Below are 14,696 nucleotides of genomic sequence, written 5' to 3' on the forward strand. Positions count from 1 at the left end.
CTCCCATTCTGTAGGTTGCCTGTTCACTCTGATGGTAGTTTCTTTTGCTGTGCAAAAGCTCTTTAGTTTAATTAGATCCCATTTGTCAATTTTGGCTTTTGCTGCCGTTGCTTTTGGTGTTTTAGACATGAAGTCCTTGCCCATGCCTATGCCTACAAATTAAGTTTATGGCAATCCTGCATTGAGAAACTCTATCGGCACCATTTTTCCAACAGCACATGCTCACTTTGTGTCACATTTTGGTAATTCTTGCAATATTTTAAACTTTGTCATTAGTGTTATAACAGGGTGATATGTGATCAATGATCCTTAATTTTACCATTGTAATTGTTTCAGGGTACCACAAACCATGGCCATATAAGATGGCAAACTTAATAGATACAGTTTCTGAGTGTTCTCACTGCCCCACTTCATCTCTTTCCCTCTCCTCTGACCTCCCCATTCCCTGAGACATAACAATATTGAAATTAGGCCAGCTAATAATTCCACAATGGCCTCTAAATGTTCAAGTAAAAAGGAGGAGTCACATGTCTCCCGCTTTAAATCAAAAGCTAGAAATGATTAAGTTTAGTGGGCAAGGCTTGCCAAAAGCTTAGATAGGCTGAAAGTTAGGCCTCTTGTGCCAAACAACTATCCAAGTTGTGAATGCCAAGGAAAAGTTCTTGAAGGACACTAAAAGCACTATTCCAGTTTTGTTGATATGGAGAAAGTTTTAGTGTTCTGTACAGAAAAATCGAACCAGCCATGTGACTCCCTTAAGCCGAAGCTTAATGCAGAGCAAAGCCCTTTCTCTCTTCAAGTCTATGAAGGCAGAGATAGGTGAGAAAGCTGCAGAGGAAAAGTCTGAAGCCAGTATGAGGTGTAAGGAAAGAAGCTGTCTCCATAACAAAAAAGCAGCAAGTTCTCATAAAAGTTGGGCAGTAAGTTATCCTAAAAATCTTGCTAAGATAACTGATGAAGGTGACTACACGAAACAAAATATTCTCAGTAGAAACGAAACATCCTTCTATTGGAAGAAGATGCCATCTGGGACTTTAATAGTTAAAGAGGAGAAGTCAATACCTACCTTCACCACTTCAAAGGGCAGGATGACTTTCTTGATAGTAGTTACTACAGCTTCTGACTTTAAACTGAAGTCGAGGATTATTTATCATTCCAAGAATCTTAGGGCACTTAAGAATTACGCTAAATCCATTCTGTCTGTGCTCTATACATGGAACAAACATAATGCGTTTGCACACCTAATAGACTACAGTGGAATACAAACACAATTTTTGTTTTTGTTTTGGTTTTTTGAGATGGAGTTTCACTCTTGTTGCCCAGGCTGGAGTGCAGTGGCATGATCTTGGCTCACCGCAACCTCCACCTCCTGGGTTCAAGCGATTCTCCTGCCTCAGCCTCTCAAGTAGCTGGGATTACAGGCATGAGCCACCACACCCAGCTAATTTTGTATTTTTAGTAGGGATGCGGTTTCTCCATGTTGGTCAGGCTGGTCTCAAACTCCTGACCTCACGTGATCCACCCGCTTTGGCCTCCCAAAGTGCTGGGGTTACAGGTGTGAGCCACCGTGCCCGGCCCTGCAAACACACTTTTTATATGCACCAGGAAAACGAAATTTTTGTGTTACTCACTTTATTTTGATATTTATTGTGGTGGTCTGTGACTGAACCTTCAATATCTCCAAGTTATGCCTATATTAAGGTTATGAGACCTATGCAACAGCATGTATGATTTTCTGTTTTCCTCTCATGTTATTAGCTACATGTTTCCTCTCATGGTATTAGCTATACAGGCAGTATAAAATAAATGTAAAAATTCAAATAACTGTACAATAAAACTTGATGTTCACTAAGAATTGCAACACTACTCAAGTTGAGCTGATGTTTGACTGGAAGCACCATTAGGAAATGACTCAAAATATATAATACAGTACTGATTTTCTGGATGTTTTACATCCATTCAAAATTTGATGGATGATAGACGGTTTGGGGATTTAACAGTAAAATGTCTTAAAGTGTGAATTAGGCAAAATCTGAGCCATGAAATGTGAATTCCATGTTGTTAATAATAACCTATCTGTTGTTGATATGAGGGGGAGAGAGCAAGGGGCTCACCTGCTCTGTTTTACCAGCAATCTATACCCAAAAAGCTGAGGCTTGAAAATTCACTTGAAAGTCTTTATTCTTATAGATCAGTATTGGGATCTCTTTCATTATGCAATCCTCACTATTCAAAGAGTTGACACAGAATTACCAGTCATTTAAATCTTAAAGCTTTTACATTTTAAGTTCTAAAAAAATTGGCCAATGGACTCCATTATGAGTCTCATTAAAAGTATACACATTCTTTTCAAAAGAATGAACATAGATACAATTTTGATTACAGTTGCTATTCATGGACCAGCTCCCAGACTATTCAACAACCCCAGGTAGGATTGTATTTTACAAAAATCACAGCACCAGTAATGATCTCATCCTGCATGTTCCTCTTACAACATGAGGTTCACACTCTGCCATCGAGAGGGCTACGTTCATTCTTTTCAATTCTGGGAAAACCTTTGTAATGACCAAGGAAAAGAACAAATTTAAACCCCTACTTCACAGTATAAACAAAATTAACTTGAAATGGATAGAAGGGACCTATATGTAATAGCCAAAACTATAAAACACTTTGAAGAAAATATTAGTGTAAATATTCATGATGCTGATTAGGCAAAGACTTCTTAGATATGACAACTAAAGTACAAGCAAGCAAAGAACAAATACATAAGTGAAACTTCATCAAAATAAAAAGGTTTTGTACATTAAAAGATACCATCAAGAAAGAAAAGAAAACCCACAGGATATGAAAAAAAATTCTAACCATATACCTTATAAGAAACTAGTATCTAGAATATATTCTAAAATTTTACAACTCAATAATCAAAAGACAACCCCATTTTTTAAATGGGCAAATGATTTGAATAGACATGTCTCTAAAATGATATAAAAATGGTCAATAAGCACACACAAAAAATGCTTAACATCATTTGCCATCAGTAAAATGCAAATCAGTACCACAAACTTCATATCCACTAGGATGGCTATAACAAAAATACAGATCTTAAGTATTGCTGGGATGTGAGAGAATTGAAACATTGTGCATTGTTAGTTGAAATTTAAAATGGTACCTCTACTTTGGGAAACAGTGTATAAGAAAAAGAACAGCAAAATAAGCTCAAAGAATGTAGACATAAAAATATAATAATAAAGTTAACAGCAGCAATAAGTAAAATACAAAATTAAATTAAGGATCACTCTGGGCATGGTGACTCATGCCTGTAATCCCAGCACTTTGGGAGGCCAAGGTGAGATCACTTGAGGTCAGGAATTTGAGACCAGCCTGCGCAACATAGTGAAACCACTTCTGTACAAAAAATTTAAAAACTGGCCAGTTGTTGTGGCACACCCCTGTAATCTCAGCTAATCGGGAGGCTGAGGTAGGAGGATCCATTTTCAGTTTCACGCAACACAAAATAAAAATCATAAGCAAAGTATTACCAAAGTGAATAAAGCAATATATTCAAAGGAAAATACATTGTAGCTAAATTGACTTTATCACATAAATGCACAGTTGTTCTATCATTAGAGGCTCAAATAATGTAAATCGAAATATTAACAGATAAACAGATTTAAAAAACATGATTTGAATGGCCTTTTAACATTTGGTAGAATTCAACATCAATTTGTTATTTTAAAAAACAGTAACTATTTTAAGAAATTGAGAGTATAAGAAAAATCCTCATAGTCTGACAAAGGGATGTGCAAACAATCAAAGTCAATACACACTTATCCGTGAAAGGTTGAACTGCTTCCCCTTTGAGAACAGGATTAAGACAAAGATGCCTGGTTTTATCAGCTATACTCAACATTATATTAGATGTTCTATCCAGTTCAGAAATCAAAAGGAAATGAGGAATGAAGAGTGTAGGAAAAAAATGTGTAACATTTTTGTGTTTAGAGAATCCTAACAAATCTACAGATAAATCATTAGGATTAATGAGAGTGTAGCAAATTTGTGGGAAACAATCAATATTCAAATATTAATTGCATCCTTTCCTTCCCTTGCCCTTCTTCCTTTTCCCTCTCCTACTCTCCTTTCCTTTTTTTTCTTTATGCACACAGTGGAATACTCCACAATCTATAGCCACATATAAACATTAATGAATCATTTCACAAACCAAATGGAGGGCGAATAAAGTAAGACACATTATACACTATTCTATTTAAATAAAGTGCAAAATCTGTTTAAACTAAAGTATATATTTAGGAGTGCAAACCTAGAAGGTTAGACCGCAAAGAAAATCCAAAAATTATAGATACATATTTATTTTTAGTACTTACGCATTTTTTAAAATGTGCTACATAGTACTATAAAATAACAAAAGATCTCAAAAAAAATTATGTATGAGACAGAGTAGCATTGATAAAGAGGCGATTTCACCTTTGGCTCTGTATATTTCTGTGTTGTTTAAACATATTACACAAATAATACACATTTTCTATGTATCATATATGTAATTTACTTTTAAATATCAATATAGATTTTAAAAACTATAAGAATACCCAAAAATTGTTCATATAAATTTTAAGAAAAAAAATATTTCAGAATGAGAGAAGACACAATGATTAGAGGCAAAACAAAAAATAAAAAGCTAAAACATCTGAGGGCTCCCATTAGTTTGATGAAGCTGAAGTAAAGGGCGCATGCGTGGGGACAAAGCAGAGCTCTCCGTAATCTGATCTCTGAAGGGCTAGGGCTATACCACTTAAATGTGGTTTGAGGTCACACACACTGAACCACATGGCAGTACTCTTTTTACTTTGACCCTGGTGCTCAGACTATGATCTAAACCTCATCATAGCTTGTAATAAATTCCATAATTATTAGCAGTTCTAACAACAGAGAGCCAAAGAATTGATGAGGTCAGGAGAAAAGGTCTGCCCTTTAATCAGAAGCTATACATTCAAGTCACCTTCAAGGCAATTTTCTGGGGCAAACCACTGTCCATGCATTTATATGTGGTTAATGAGTAGTGAAAAGCCCTTTGGAATGTTGAGAGGCCCTTTTCATTTGCACACAATTAGGGTAAAATGAAATGTGCTGATTAACATTGAATGACATTATTCTGTTATCTTTTCTATCACATCATGCATGAAAACCAAAGGTCTCTTTGTCGTAAAAGGGACTAAATTGCTTAATTCATGAATTTATAAGCTTGCATTTTTCCCCTCAGAGAATTTGTCATGGTTTCTGAGTTCTCGAAAACGCCCAGAAACTGATAGTGCAATCAATTGCATATGAAACCTCAAAATTCATAGCGCAAGACTAGTCGAGAAATTTAAGTTCAGAGGAGGAAGTATGAAAGGTAAATGGTAAATGTTTAATTTGGCAATGGAACCTTAAAAGATATATGTTTCCTGGGGATAAGGGCTACTGTGACCAAAACAGCATGATACTGGTACAAAAACAGGCACATAGACTAATGGAACAGAATAGAGAGCCCAGAAATAAGGCGACACATCTACAGCCATCTGATCTTTGACAAAACTGACAAAAACAAGCAGTGATGAAAAGACTCCCTGTGTAATAAATGGTGCTGGAATAACTAGCTAGCCATATGCAGAAGACTGAAGCTGGACCCCTTCCTTACACCAAATACAAAAATCAACTCAAAACAGATTAAATACTAAAATGTAAAACCCAAAATTATAAAAACCCTGGAAGACAACCTAGGTAATACCATGTTGGTCCTAGGAATGGGCAAATATTTCATGACAAAGACACCAAAAGCAATCACAACAAAAGCAAAAATTGACAAATAAAATAATAAAACTTAAGTGATTCTGCACAGCAAAAGAAACTATAAACAGAGTAAACTGACAATCTACAGAATGGGAGAAAATATTTTAAAACTATGCATCTGACAAAGGTCTAATTACATCCAGCGTCTACAAGAAATTTAAACAAGTTTATAAGAGAAAACAACCCCATTAAAAGTGGGCAAAGGACATGAACAGACACTTTTATAAAGAAGACATACATGCAGCCAACAAGTCTGTGAAAAAAGCTCAATATCACTGATCGTTATAGAAATGCAAATCAAAACCACAATGAGATACCATCTCACACCAGTCAGAATGGCTACTGTTAAAAAGTCAAAAAAAAACAGATGCTGGCAAGGTCTCAGAGAAAAGGGAACCCTTATACACTATTGGTGGGACTGTAAATGAGTTCAACCATTGTGGAAGTCAGTAGGGTGATTCCTCAAAGAGCTAAAGCCAGAACTACCACTTGACCCAGAAATCCCATTACTGGTTACATACCCAGATAAATATAAATCATTCTACGTAAAGACACATGCATGTGAATGTTCATTGGAGCACTGTTCACAATAGCAAAGACATGGGATCAACTTAAATGCCCATCAATGACAAACTGGACAAAGAAAACATACATATATATATATATGTATGTATGTATCATGGAATAGTATGCAGCCATAAAAATGAATAAGATCATGTCTTTTGCAGGAACACGGATGGAGCGGGAGGCTATCATTCTAAGATAACTAATGTAGGAACAGAAAACCAGATACTGTGTGTTCTCAATTATAAGTGGGGAGCTAAATGATAAGAACTTAGGAACATAGAGAAGGAAACAACAGACACTGGTGTCTACTTGAGGGAGGAGGGTGGGAGGAGGGAAAGGAGCAGCAAAGATAACTATTGGGTACTGAGCTTACTACCTGGGTGATGTAATAATATGTACAACAAATCCTCGTGACGTGTTTATCTATGTAACAAACCTTCACATTTACCTGCAAACCTAAAATTAAAATTAAAAAAAAAAAAAGTTTTAAAAGACTTCTTAAGCATGGTTTTGTATGTGATTCTAGGCAACTGGACATGAACCGTCTGTAACTGTTTGCAACTATCCTGTTAACTGCTTCCAGCTTGCCCACAACTAGGCCATGGGATTCATATAAAAAGCTTCATTAACTCATGGAGTTCCCGTAAGCCCAAGCCTGCAGCCTCATTTTTTTTTTCCTTCTGCAGTCTTGAAACCATTTCATGCAGTCTTAGCCTACCTTTGTATTGAGTCTGGAGTTGGCTTCAAACCTTAAGGATGCTGCCTTTGCTGTAAGAGTTATCTCAGTTACCCATCTCCCCAAAGAAGGATGCAGTGCCCTAACCTACACTCTGTCCAGGCTTATGCAGGGAAAGCATTGCCAGGCAGATCTAGAATCACACTAGTCCCCACTCCAAGCCCTAAAGGTCCAAAGAGACAGAAATCGAACAATGTCTACAATTACTTCAAACTTTTGAACCACTATCTTCTAAAGTGGAGGCCCTCAAACTACAGCCCAGTGTCAAAATCCAGCCCTTTTCCTGTTTTCATATGGCCCTTGAGATAAGATTAGTTTCTCTCTATTTAAAGGGTTGTAAAGGAAGAAGGAGGAGGAGAACAGAAAGGAGGAAGAGGAGAAGGCAAAGGTGGAGGAGGAAGTGAAGCAAAGAAGAAAATGAGGCATATGCACTGAAGACTATATGCAGCCTACAAATCCTAAAATGTTTACTATCTGGCTCTTTACAGAAAACAATGTTTCCTGACCCCTGTTCTAAACCACAAACTTCGTCTTTTCAAGCCCTTGCATAAAATGCTCCCATGGCTTTCCATCACTATCAGGATAAGGTCTACATTCGTCAACATCTGACCCTAATTATCACTTAGTCCCTGTCAACTTGGCCCCAACATACACTCCCTATTCACAGAGCCTGAATTACTTGCTCTTTTGTGAACATAACATAAACTTTCATCCCACTGTACCCTTGTTAAACATTCTCTCCTCTCCCTGGAATACCCTTTTCCTCTGGCCCTGTTGGAAAACTCTTCCTTAAAGGCTCAGCTAAATTGTCACTTCTCTAAAGCATTCTCTGAGTACCCCAAGCAGAATTAAGATCTTCTCTGCATATCCACAGCATTTAGTTATGCCTTCTATTAGTTCACTTAATATATTACTCTCTGAGCCACTACTCTCAGCTGGGGGCTGAAAGGTTTACCGTTTCCATCTAGCTGTTTATATCATGCGGACAGCCTAAAAGCAGTCCTAGGTTTGAATTTACCTCTGCTTCTATTTACTGTTTACTTAATTTGGGAAAACAAAAAGGATAGATCGACAGTCCCAAATTAGATGAATTGTCACACAGTTGAAAAGAATATAGTGCAGGCCTAGAAAACGGTTTGAGAAAGAATCAAAACCTTACCTGCAAAGTGAGGACACCTTAAAGATATTCTTGGGAAAGAAAAAGTTTTCATTTTATAGATATATGAGGCACTCCATTCCAAGAAAATTGATGCTATGCTAGAAAGTCTCCTACCTGCAGGACTGACATGATTAAAGGAATAAAAGGGAAAAATGGGAAAAGATGAAATCAATGGCTAGATACTAGGGGAATATGAAGAAATCCACATGAATGTCTACAGTGCTTTAAATAACATGATCATTCATTTGTAAAGATGAACTCAAAAAATAAAATTAGTTATACTATACATATACTATTTAATTGTATGAAAATAGTCAATAAGATGAAGTTTTTTTTTCTTTTTTTTGAGATGGAGTCTAGCTCTTGTTGCCCAGGCTGGAGTGTAGTGGCAGGATCTCGGTTCACTGCAACATCTGCCTCCCGGGTTTAAGCGATTCTCCTGCCTCAGCCTCCTGAGTAGCTGGGATTACAGGCAAGTGCCACCACTCCCAGCGAATTTTTATATTTTTAGGAAAGACGGGGTTTCACCACGTTGGCCAGACTGGTCTCTTATCTCCTTACCTCAGGTGATCCACCCACCTCGACCACCCAAAGTGCTGGGACTACAAGCATGAGCCACTGTGCCCAGCCGAGATGAAGTATTAATGTGGAAAAAGGTTCGTGGAAAAGAAGTAGGTTGAAAATATACATGGACTATGACTTTTTATGTCACTTATTCGAAATAAAAGATAAAACACCCTTTATGTGTATATGTGTGTGTGTAAATGTCTACAAAATTTTACAAGGTATGCCTGATTAGCAAAAATGTTTCCTTCGTAAATAAGGGAGGAGAGTTTGGGGTTGATAATCCAAGAGAGTCAAAGGGCATTTTAACTGTTACCTTTACTTGTGAATTGCTTGACTTCTTAAAAATAATGAGCAATTTTTTGTCAATTTAAAACCAACAAAATGTGCATTCACATCACATCCAGATCCTACAAGACATAACATTTCAACAGGGTCTAAAAGAATAGGTGATATATTCTCACTCATTTAGTTTTTAAATTGTCTTTCTTGGGTTTTAAATATACATAATAAAAGAACATCATAGATGCTGAAATAAGTATTCCAAAGCTAAAACACAAGTTGAGAACATCAGAATTAAAACCACATAGGTTAAAAATTATTTTCTTTAAGAACGTTGAATGTTGGTGCCCACTCTCTCCTGGCTTGTAGGTTTTCTACTGAGAGGTCTGCTGTTAGCCTGTGCAGCAAACCACCATGGCACACATTTACCTATGTAACAAACCTGCACGTTCTGCACATGTCTCCCGGAATCTAAAATAAATTACAATTAAAGAAACACATGAACTAAAGCCGTTTCTATTAAAGGCAAATGAAACAAACAATAGACGGAAGTTGGGTTACCATGGAAGCAACAGAAATGTACATGTAGAAAAAAAAAAAAAGAAGATTTTCTGCTCAGCCACGTCAAAGTCGGGTGTCTAGTCTGTTTCAGTGTCAGATCCTGTAAGATGATGATGTTGGGCACTAAAGGTGGACAGAGATTCGTAATGAAGGTCCAGAGATTGCCCTAGTCTTGCTCAGCCAATAAAGTGCAGTGGATTTTTTTCTGAGTGCAAAATTTAAAATAGGGCTCCACGTATTCATTTCATCTACAGCAGAGAAGGCAGACCAAGTGGTGAGACTTTTGCTGAACTTGAGAGTATGAGGTCAAATTGGACTTGAAAAAAGACAAAGAAATTATAAGACACAGATATGTTTCAGTATTCAAGTCAAACAACGTTGAGATGGATGCGGTGCTGAAGCATAGTGGTCCAGATAGTTCTGACACAGCCAATGATGGCTTTGTACTCCCCTTTGAATGTAGCAAGGAAGAAATTGTTCAGTTCTTCTCACGGTTGGAAATCATGCCAAATGGCATAAGACTGATCGTGGATTTCCAGGGAAGGAGTACAGGGGAGGCCTTTGTGCAGTATGCTTCACAGGAAATAGCTGAAAATACTCTAGAGAAACACAAGGAAAGAAGAAGGCACATGCATATCAAAATATTTAAGAGCAGTAGAGCTGAAGTTAGAACTCACAAAAGCTTATGGCCATGCAGTGGCCAGGTCCCTATGACAGACCTGGGGCTGTCAAAGGGTGTAACAGCATTAGCAGAGGAGCTGACTTTGAGCGGATGGGGTGTGGTGCTTATGGTGGAAGCTATGGAGGCTATAATGATTATAATGGTTATAATGATGGCTATGAATGTGGGTCAGATAGATTTGGAAGAAACTTCAATTATAGTTTTTTAGGAATGTCTGATCATAGACATAAGAACGGTGGCTGTACCTTCCAGAGCACAATGGGACACTGTGTACACATGTGTGGATTACCTTACAGAGCTACTGAGAATGATGTTTATATTTTTTTTCCACTGCTCAATCGTGGAGAGTACACATTGTAATTGGTCCTGATGGCAGAGTAACTGGTGAAGCAAACGTCGAGCTTGTAACTCAGAAGACGCTGTGGCAGCTATGTCAAAAGACAAAGCAAATATGCATCATAGATATGTAGGACTCTTTTGGATTCTACAATACACCAAGTGGTGGTGGTTATGGTAGCCAAATGATGGGAGTTATGGGCTTGTCAAACCAGTTCAGTTACAGTGGTCCAGCCAGCCCACAGCTTAGTGATGGTTATGGAGGCAGCTATGGTGGCTAGAGCAGCATGAGTGGATACGATCAAGTTTTACAGGAAAACTCCAGTAATTTTCAATCAAACATTACGTAAGTAGCCAAGGAGCAATGAACAGCAGCTACTACAATAGAGGAAGCCATGCATCTCTGGGCGTGAGCAGCATGGGAGGGATGTCTAGCATGTCTGATATGAGTGGTGGATGGAGAATGTAATTGATCCTGATCACGGACTCTTGGCCAACTTTTTTCAAGAAAAAAACTTCAGTTTACCAGTTTTTGAAATACAAGCTTGTGGTTTATGCTTACTCTCTAAGTGGAAATCCGGATTGTTCTGCAGACTTAATTAAGGCTCATTGTTTTTGAACACAGTACTCCTCTAGGATGTAACAGTGAAGTTGAGTAAACTATAACTGTTAAAAGGTTTTCGTTTTCTCAAGTTAGTTATATTGTACAATGTACTGAAGCAGTACACGTATTCGTAATTAGGTTACAGCAGTTGAATAAAGTTGTTACCCTTATACCACATTACATTGAACACAGTTTGGATCAGTTGAAAACAGCGTTTTTTTTTTTTTTTTTTTTTTTTTTTTTTGTAAAACTCAAAGATAGAGCTGTGTCGGGAATAAAAGTAAAAATTTTGGCATGTTTTTTAATTCTAGTTTGTCATTTAATAACCTAGGACCTTATCGTTTAAGCCTTTTAATTAATGGGATGGAAAAAAAGAGAGATCTAATACCAATACTTTAATGTTTTGCTTGGTGTTTACATGAAATTTGCCTTGATTTTAATCTTTCCATTGTACTGTGATTTTCTTCTAGCTATACTGTGCCACATGAAACTTGCCAAATAAATCTTTCCTTTTTTTAAATTTTTGAGACACAGTCTGCTCTGTCGCCCACCCTGAATAGTGCAGTGGCTACAACTGCTTCACTGCCAGCACTGGCCCACCAGGTTCCAGCATTCTCTCTGCCTCAGCCCTCCTGGGTAAGCTGGATTATGGGCGCATGCCAACCATGCCTCGGCGAAGTTGTATTTTACTAGCAAGGGGTTTCCCCATGGTTGGCCATGCTGGTCTTGAACTCCTGACCTCAGGTGACCGCTCTGCCTCGGCCTCCAAAAGTGCGGGATTGCAGGCATGAGCCTACTGCACCCGCAATCTTCCTGTAAAACTGAAGGGAGAGGTAGAGAGGAGGTGGAGGGAGGAGGAACAGGAGGAGGAGAAGGAAGAGGGGGGTATTATGACTTGGCACAACTAGTAATATCAGGTTAGAATAGATCGTCAGGGCTATCATATTTTGTAATCCTTGAAAATCAATAAAGTTGAATAGTTAATTTCAGTGCAGGCTAACTTAAAATGTAAAGTAATTTTCTCCTCTTCGATTCATACATTCATTTATTCATTAATCTGTCAAAGATTTACTGAGTGCCTAAAATGTGCCAGACCCTGTATGCTGGGTGTGAAAGATACAGAAAAGAAATAACTCATGCCTTTCTTGTACTTAAAAAGCTCAGTCTAACCAAGGCCTTTATGTAGAGTCAATGACTTGTAAGAGACTCACTGGCTGTCTGGGACAATATCGTTCTCTTTATTTCTCCTTACTGTTGGTTAAGATTTCCCCTAAATATATTACAGATTCAACTCCTTTTATGTAGCAAGAACTGGCAGTGTGGAGTGGAACTGTTCACCACCCGTTCACCATCTCTGCTTTCCGATTTCCAACGCGGAGGTTGGCAAACTTTTAGCGTAAAAGGGCCAGATAGTAAATACTTTAGGCTTTGTGGGATAAAAGTCTAGGGCATCACATAGGTACTTATATAACCATTTAAAATGTAGAAACCATTTTTAGCTTGTAAACCATATGAAAATAGAGCCAGATTTGACCAATAATTTGCCAACCCTTGTTCTAGTAGAAACATCTGAGGATGAGAGAGGGAAGCAGCAAAGTTGTTATTCCTACTATTTAAGGTCAGATATAATAAAGAGCAAAATAGGCACAGTCCTTGCCTTCACAGAGTTTACAGAGCAGGCACACAGCTAGTCCATAAAGGAGGTCTTCATATCTAGTAGCAACTGTAATCCCTTGAGGGTGTATGTTTATCCCATTTCTCTTGCATGTCACAAAAAGAGCAGCTGTTTGAAAGCTTCTCTTACACTTACACCATCATTCTAAAATGAACTACTTGCATGTCTGTATCCTCACTAGGTTAAAACCTCTGATAAGCCAAGGAGCATGTTTTATTTATCTTTATATTCTTAGTTCCTAGCACTCCCTGCGCCTTGTGCATGTGTTATACACTCAATAATTGCTTGTCAGATGAATGGAACTAAGCTGTTTTATCACATTATGTGTGTGCCTTTTTAGGTGGTCACTTGTCTTTTGCTAGAGTTAACTGTGTTGTAAAAAAGACTCTGAATTCAAAGCCTTCACTTTGGAGAATGGAAGGGGGCGTATATTCACTGCAGTTGACATCAACATAAGGTCTAAAAAAAAATCTTTGTGACATCCTATATTTTCAGCTGGGATTTGCAACAAACTATTGTTTTCCTTTTCTCTAAGAAAAACTCTACCTAACAACAATTTTCTTGTTGGTTTCACCAGGAGACTGTTTGCACACTCCTCTTACGAGATCGATCAGGTCTTACCTCTTTCTTTCCTTATTATTTCATAAAGGAAAAGGACAGCTTTTTCTTATGTTGACTATTCTGTCTCTGTGACCTGTGGGTAAAACTAAATACACAGGTAGTGACTACTCAAAAGCCCGTCTGGATGGCTGAAACTGACATGTTTCTATTTGAACATGTGTGAAGTTAAACGTGCCCTTGTCAGCATAAAAGATGCAAATGCCTTTAAAAGTATACTCTATTTTTACCAGTATAAAAGGAATGCATATTCATTCTAGAAAATTTGAAAATAATAGAAAAATGGAAGGTAAGGGAATAGACTGTGTATATACTCACCATCTAAATATATCTGTTATAATATTTTTCTCAAGTTTAAGCTTTATGTGCCTCAGGTTTTTCATCTATAAATTCATTTATAAATCTATAAACAACAATACCTTCCTTAAAGTGTTGTAATGAATCTTAAAATAATCAATACATGCATAATGCCTAAAAAATATTTTTTCTTTATTTAAAATCTTGTATTTTAGGTTCAGGGGTACATGTGCATGTTTGTTATATAGGTACATTTGTGTCATGGGGGTTTGTCGTACAGATTATTTTATCATCCAGATACTAAGCCTAGTACCCAATAGTTATTTTTTCTGATACTCTCCCTTTTCCTACCCTCCACCCTCAAATAGACCCCAGTGTCTGCTCTTCCCCTCCTAAAGGAGATTTTTACACAGAGTACATGCTCAATAAATGTTAGATAAATAGTACTCCTCATACTGAATATTATCTTTTAGTGCCTTAACTTGTTTTGTTATCATTATATCATAATAACAAACATTCCTTATGTAATTAAAAATTTTACTTAACATATTTGGGAGGCTGAGGCAGGCAGATCACGAGGTCAGGAGTTCGAGATCAGCCTGGCCAACATAGTGAAACCCCATCTCTACTAAAAATACAAAAATTAGCCGGGCATGGTGGTGCACACCTGTAGTTCCAGTTACTCAGGAGACTGAGGCAGGAGAATCACTTGAACCTGGGAGGCAGAGATTGCAGTGAGCCGAGATCGTGCCACTGCACTTCAGCCTGGCA

The 14,696-nt window shown here is 37.6% G+C and overlaps 1 pseudogene; it reads left to right on the forward strand.

Moving 5' to 3' along the window:
• Nucleotides 1-9,823: 9,823 nt before the first annotated feature.
• LOC108517721 (heterogeneous nuclear ribonucleoprotein H-like) overlaps nucleotides 9,824-14,696 on the forward strand; it is a 40,259-nt pseudogene continuing 35,386 nt past the window's right edge.

The sequence above is a fragment of the Rhinopithecus bieti genome, unplaced genomic scaffold (genome assembly GCF_001698545.2).
Source record: "Rhinopithecus bieti isolate Rb0 unplaced genomic scaffold, ASM169854v2 scaffold_42410, whole genome shotgun sequence".
NCBI lineage: Eukaryota > Metazoa > Chordata > Mammalia > Primates > Cercopithecidae > Rhinopithecus > Rhinopithecus bieti.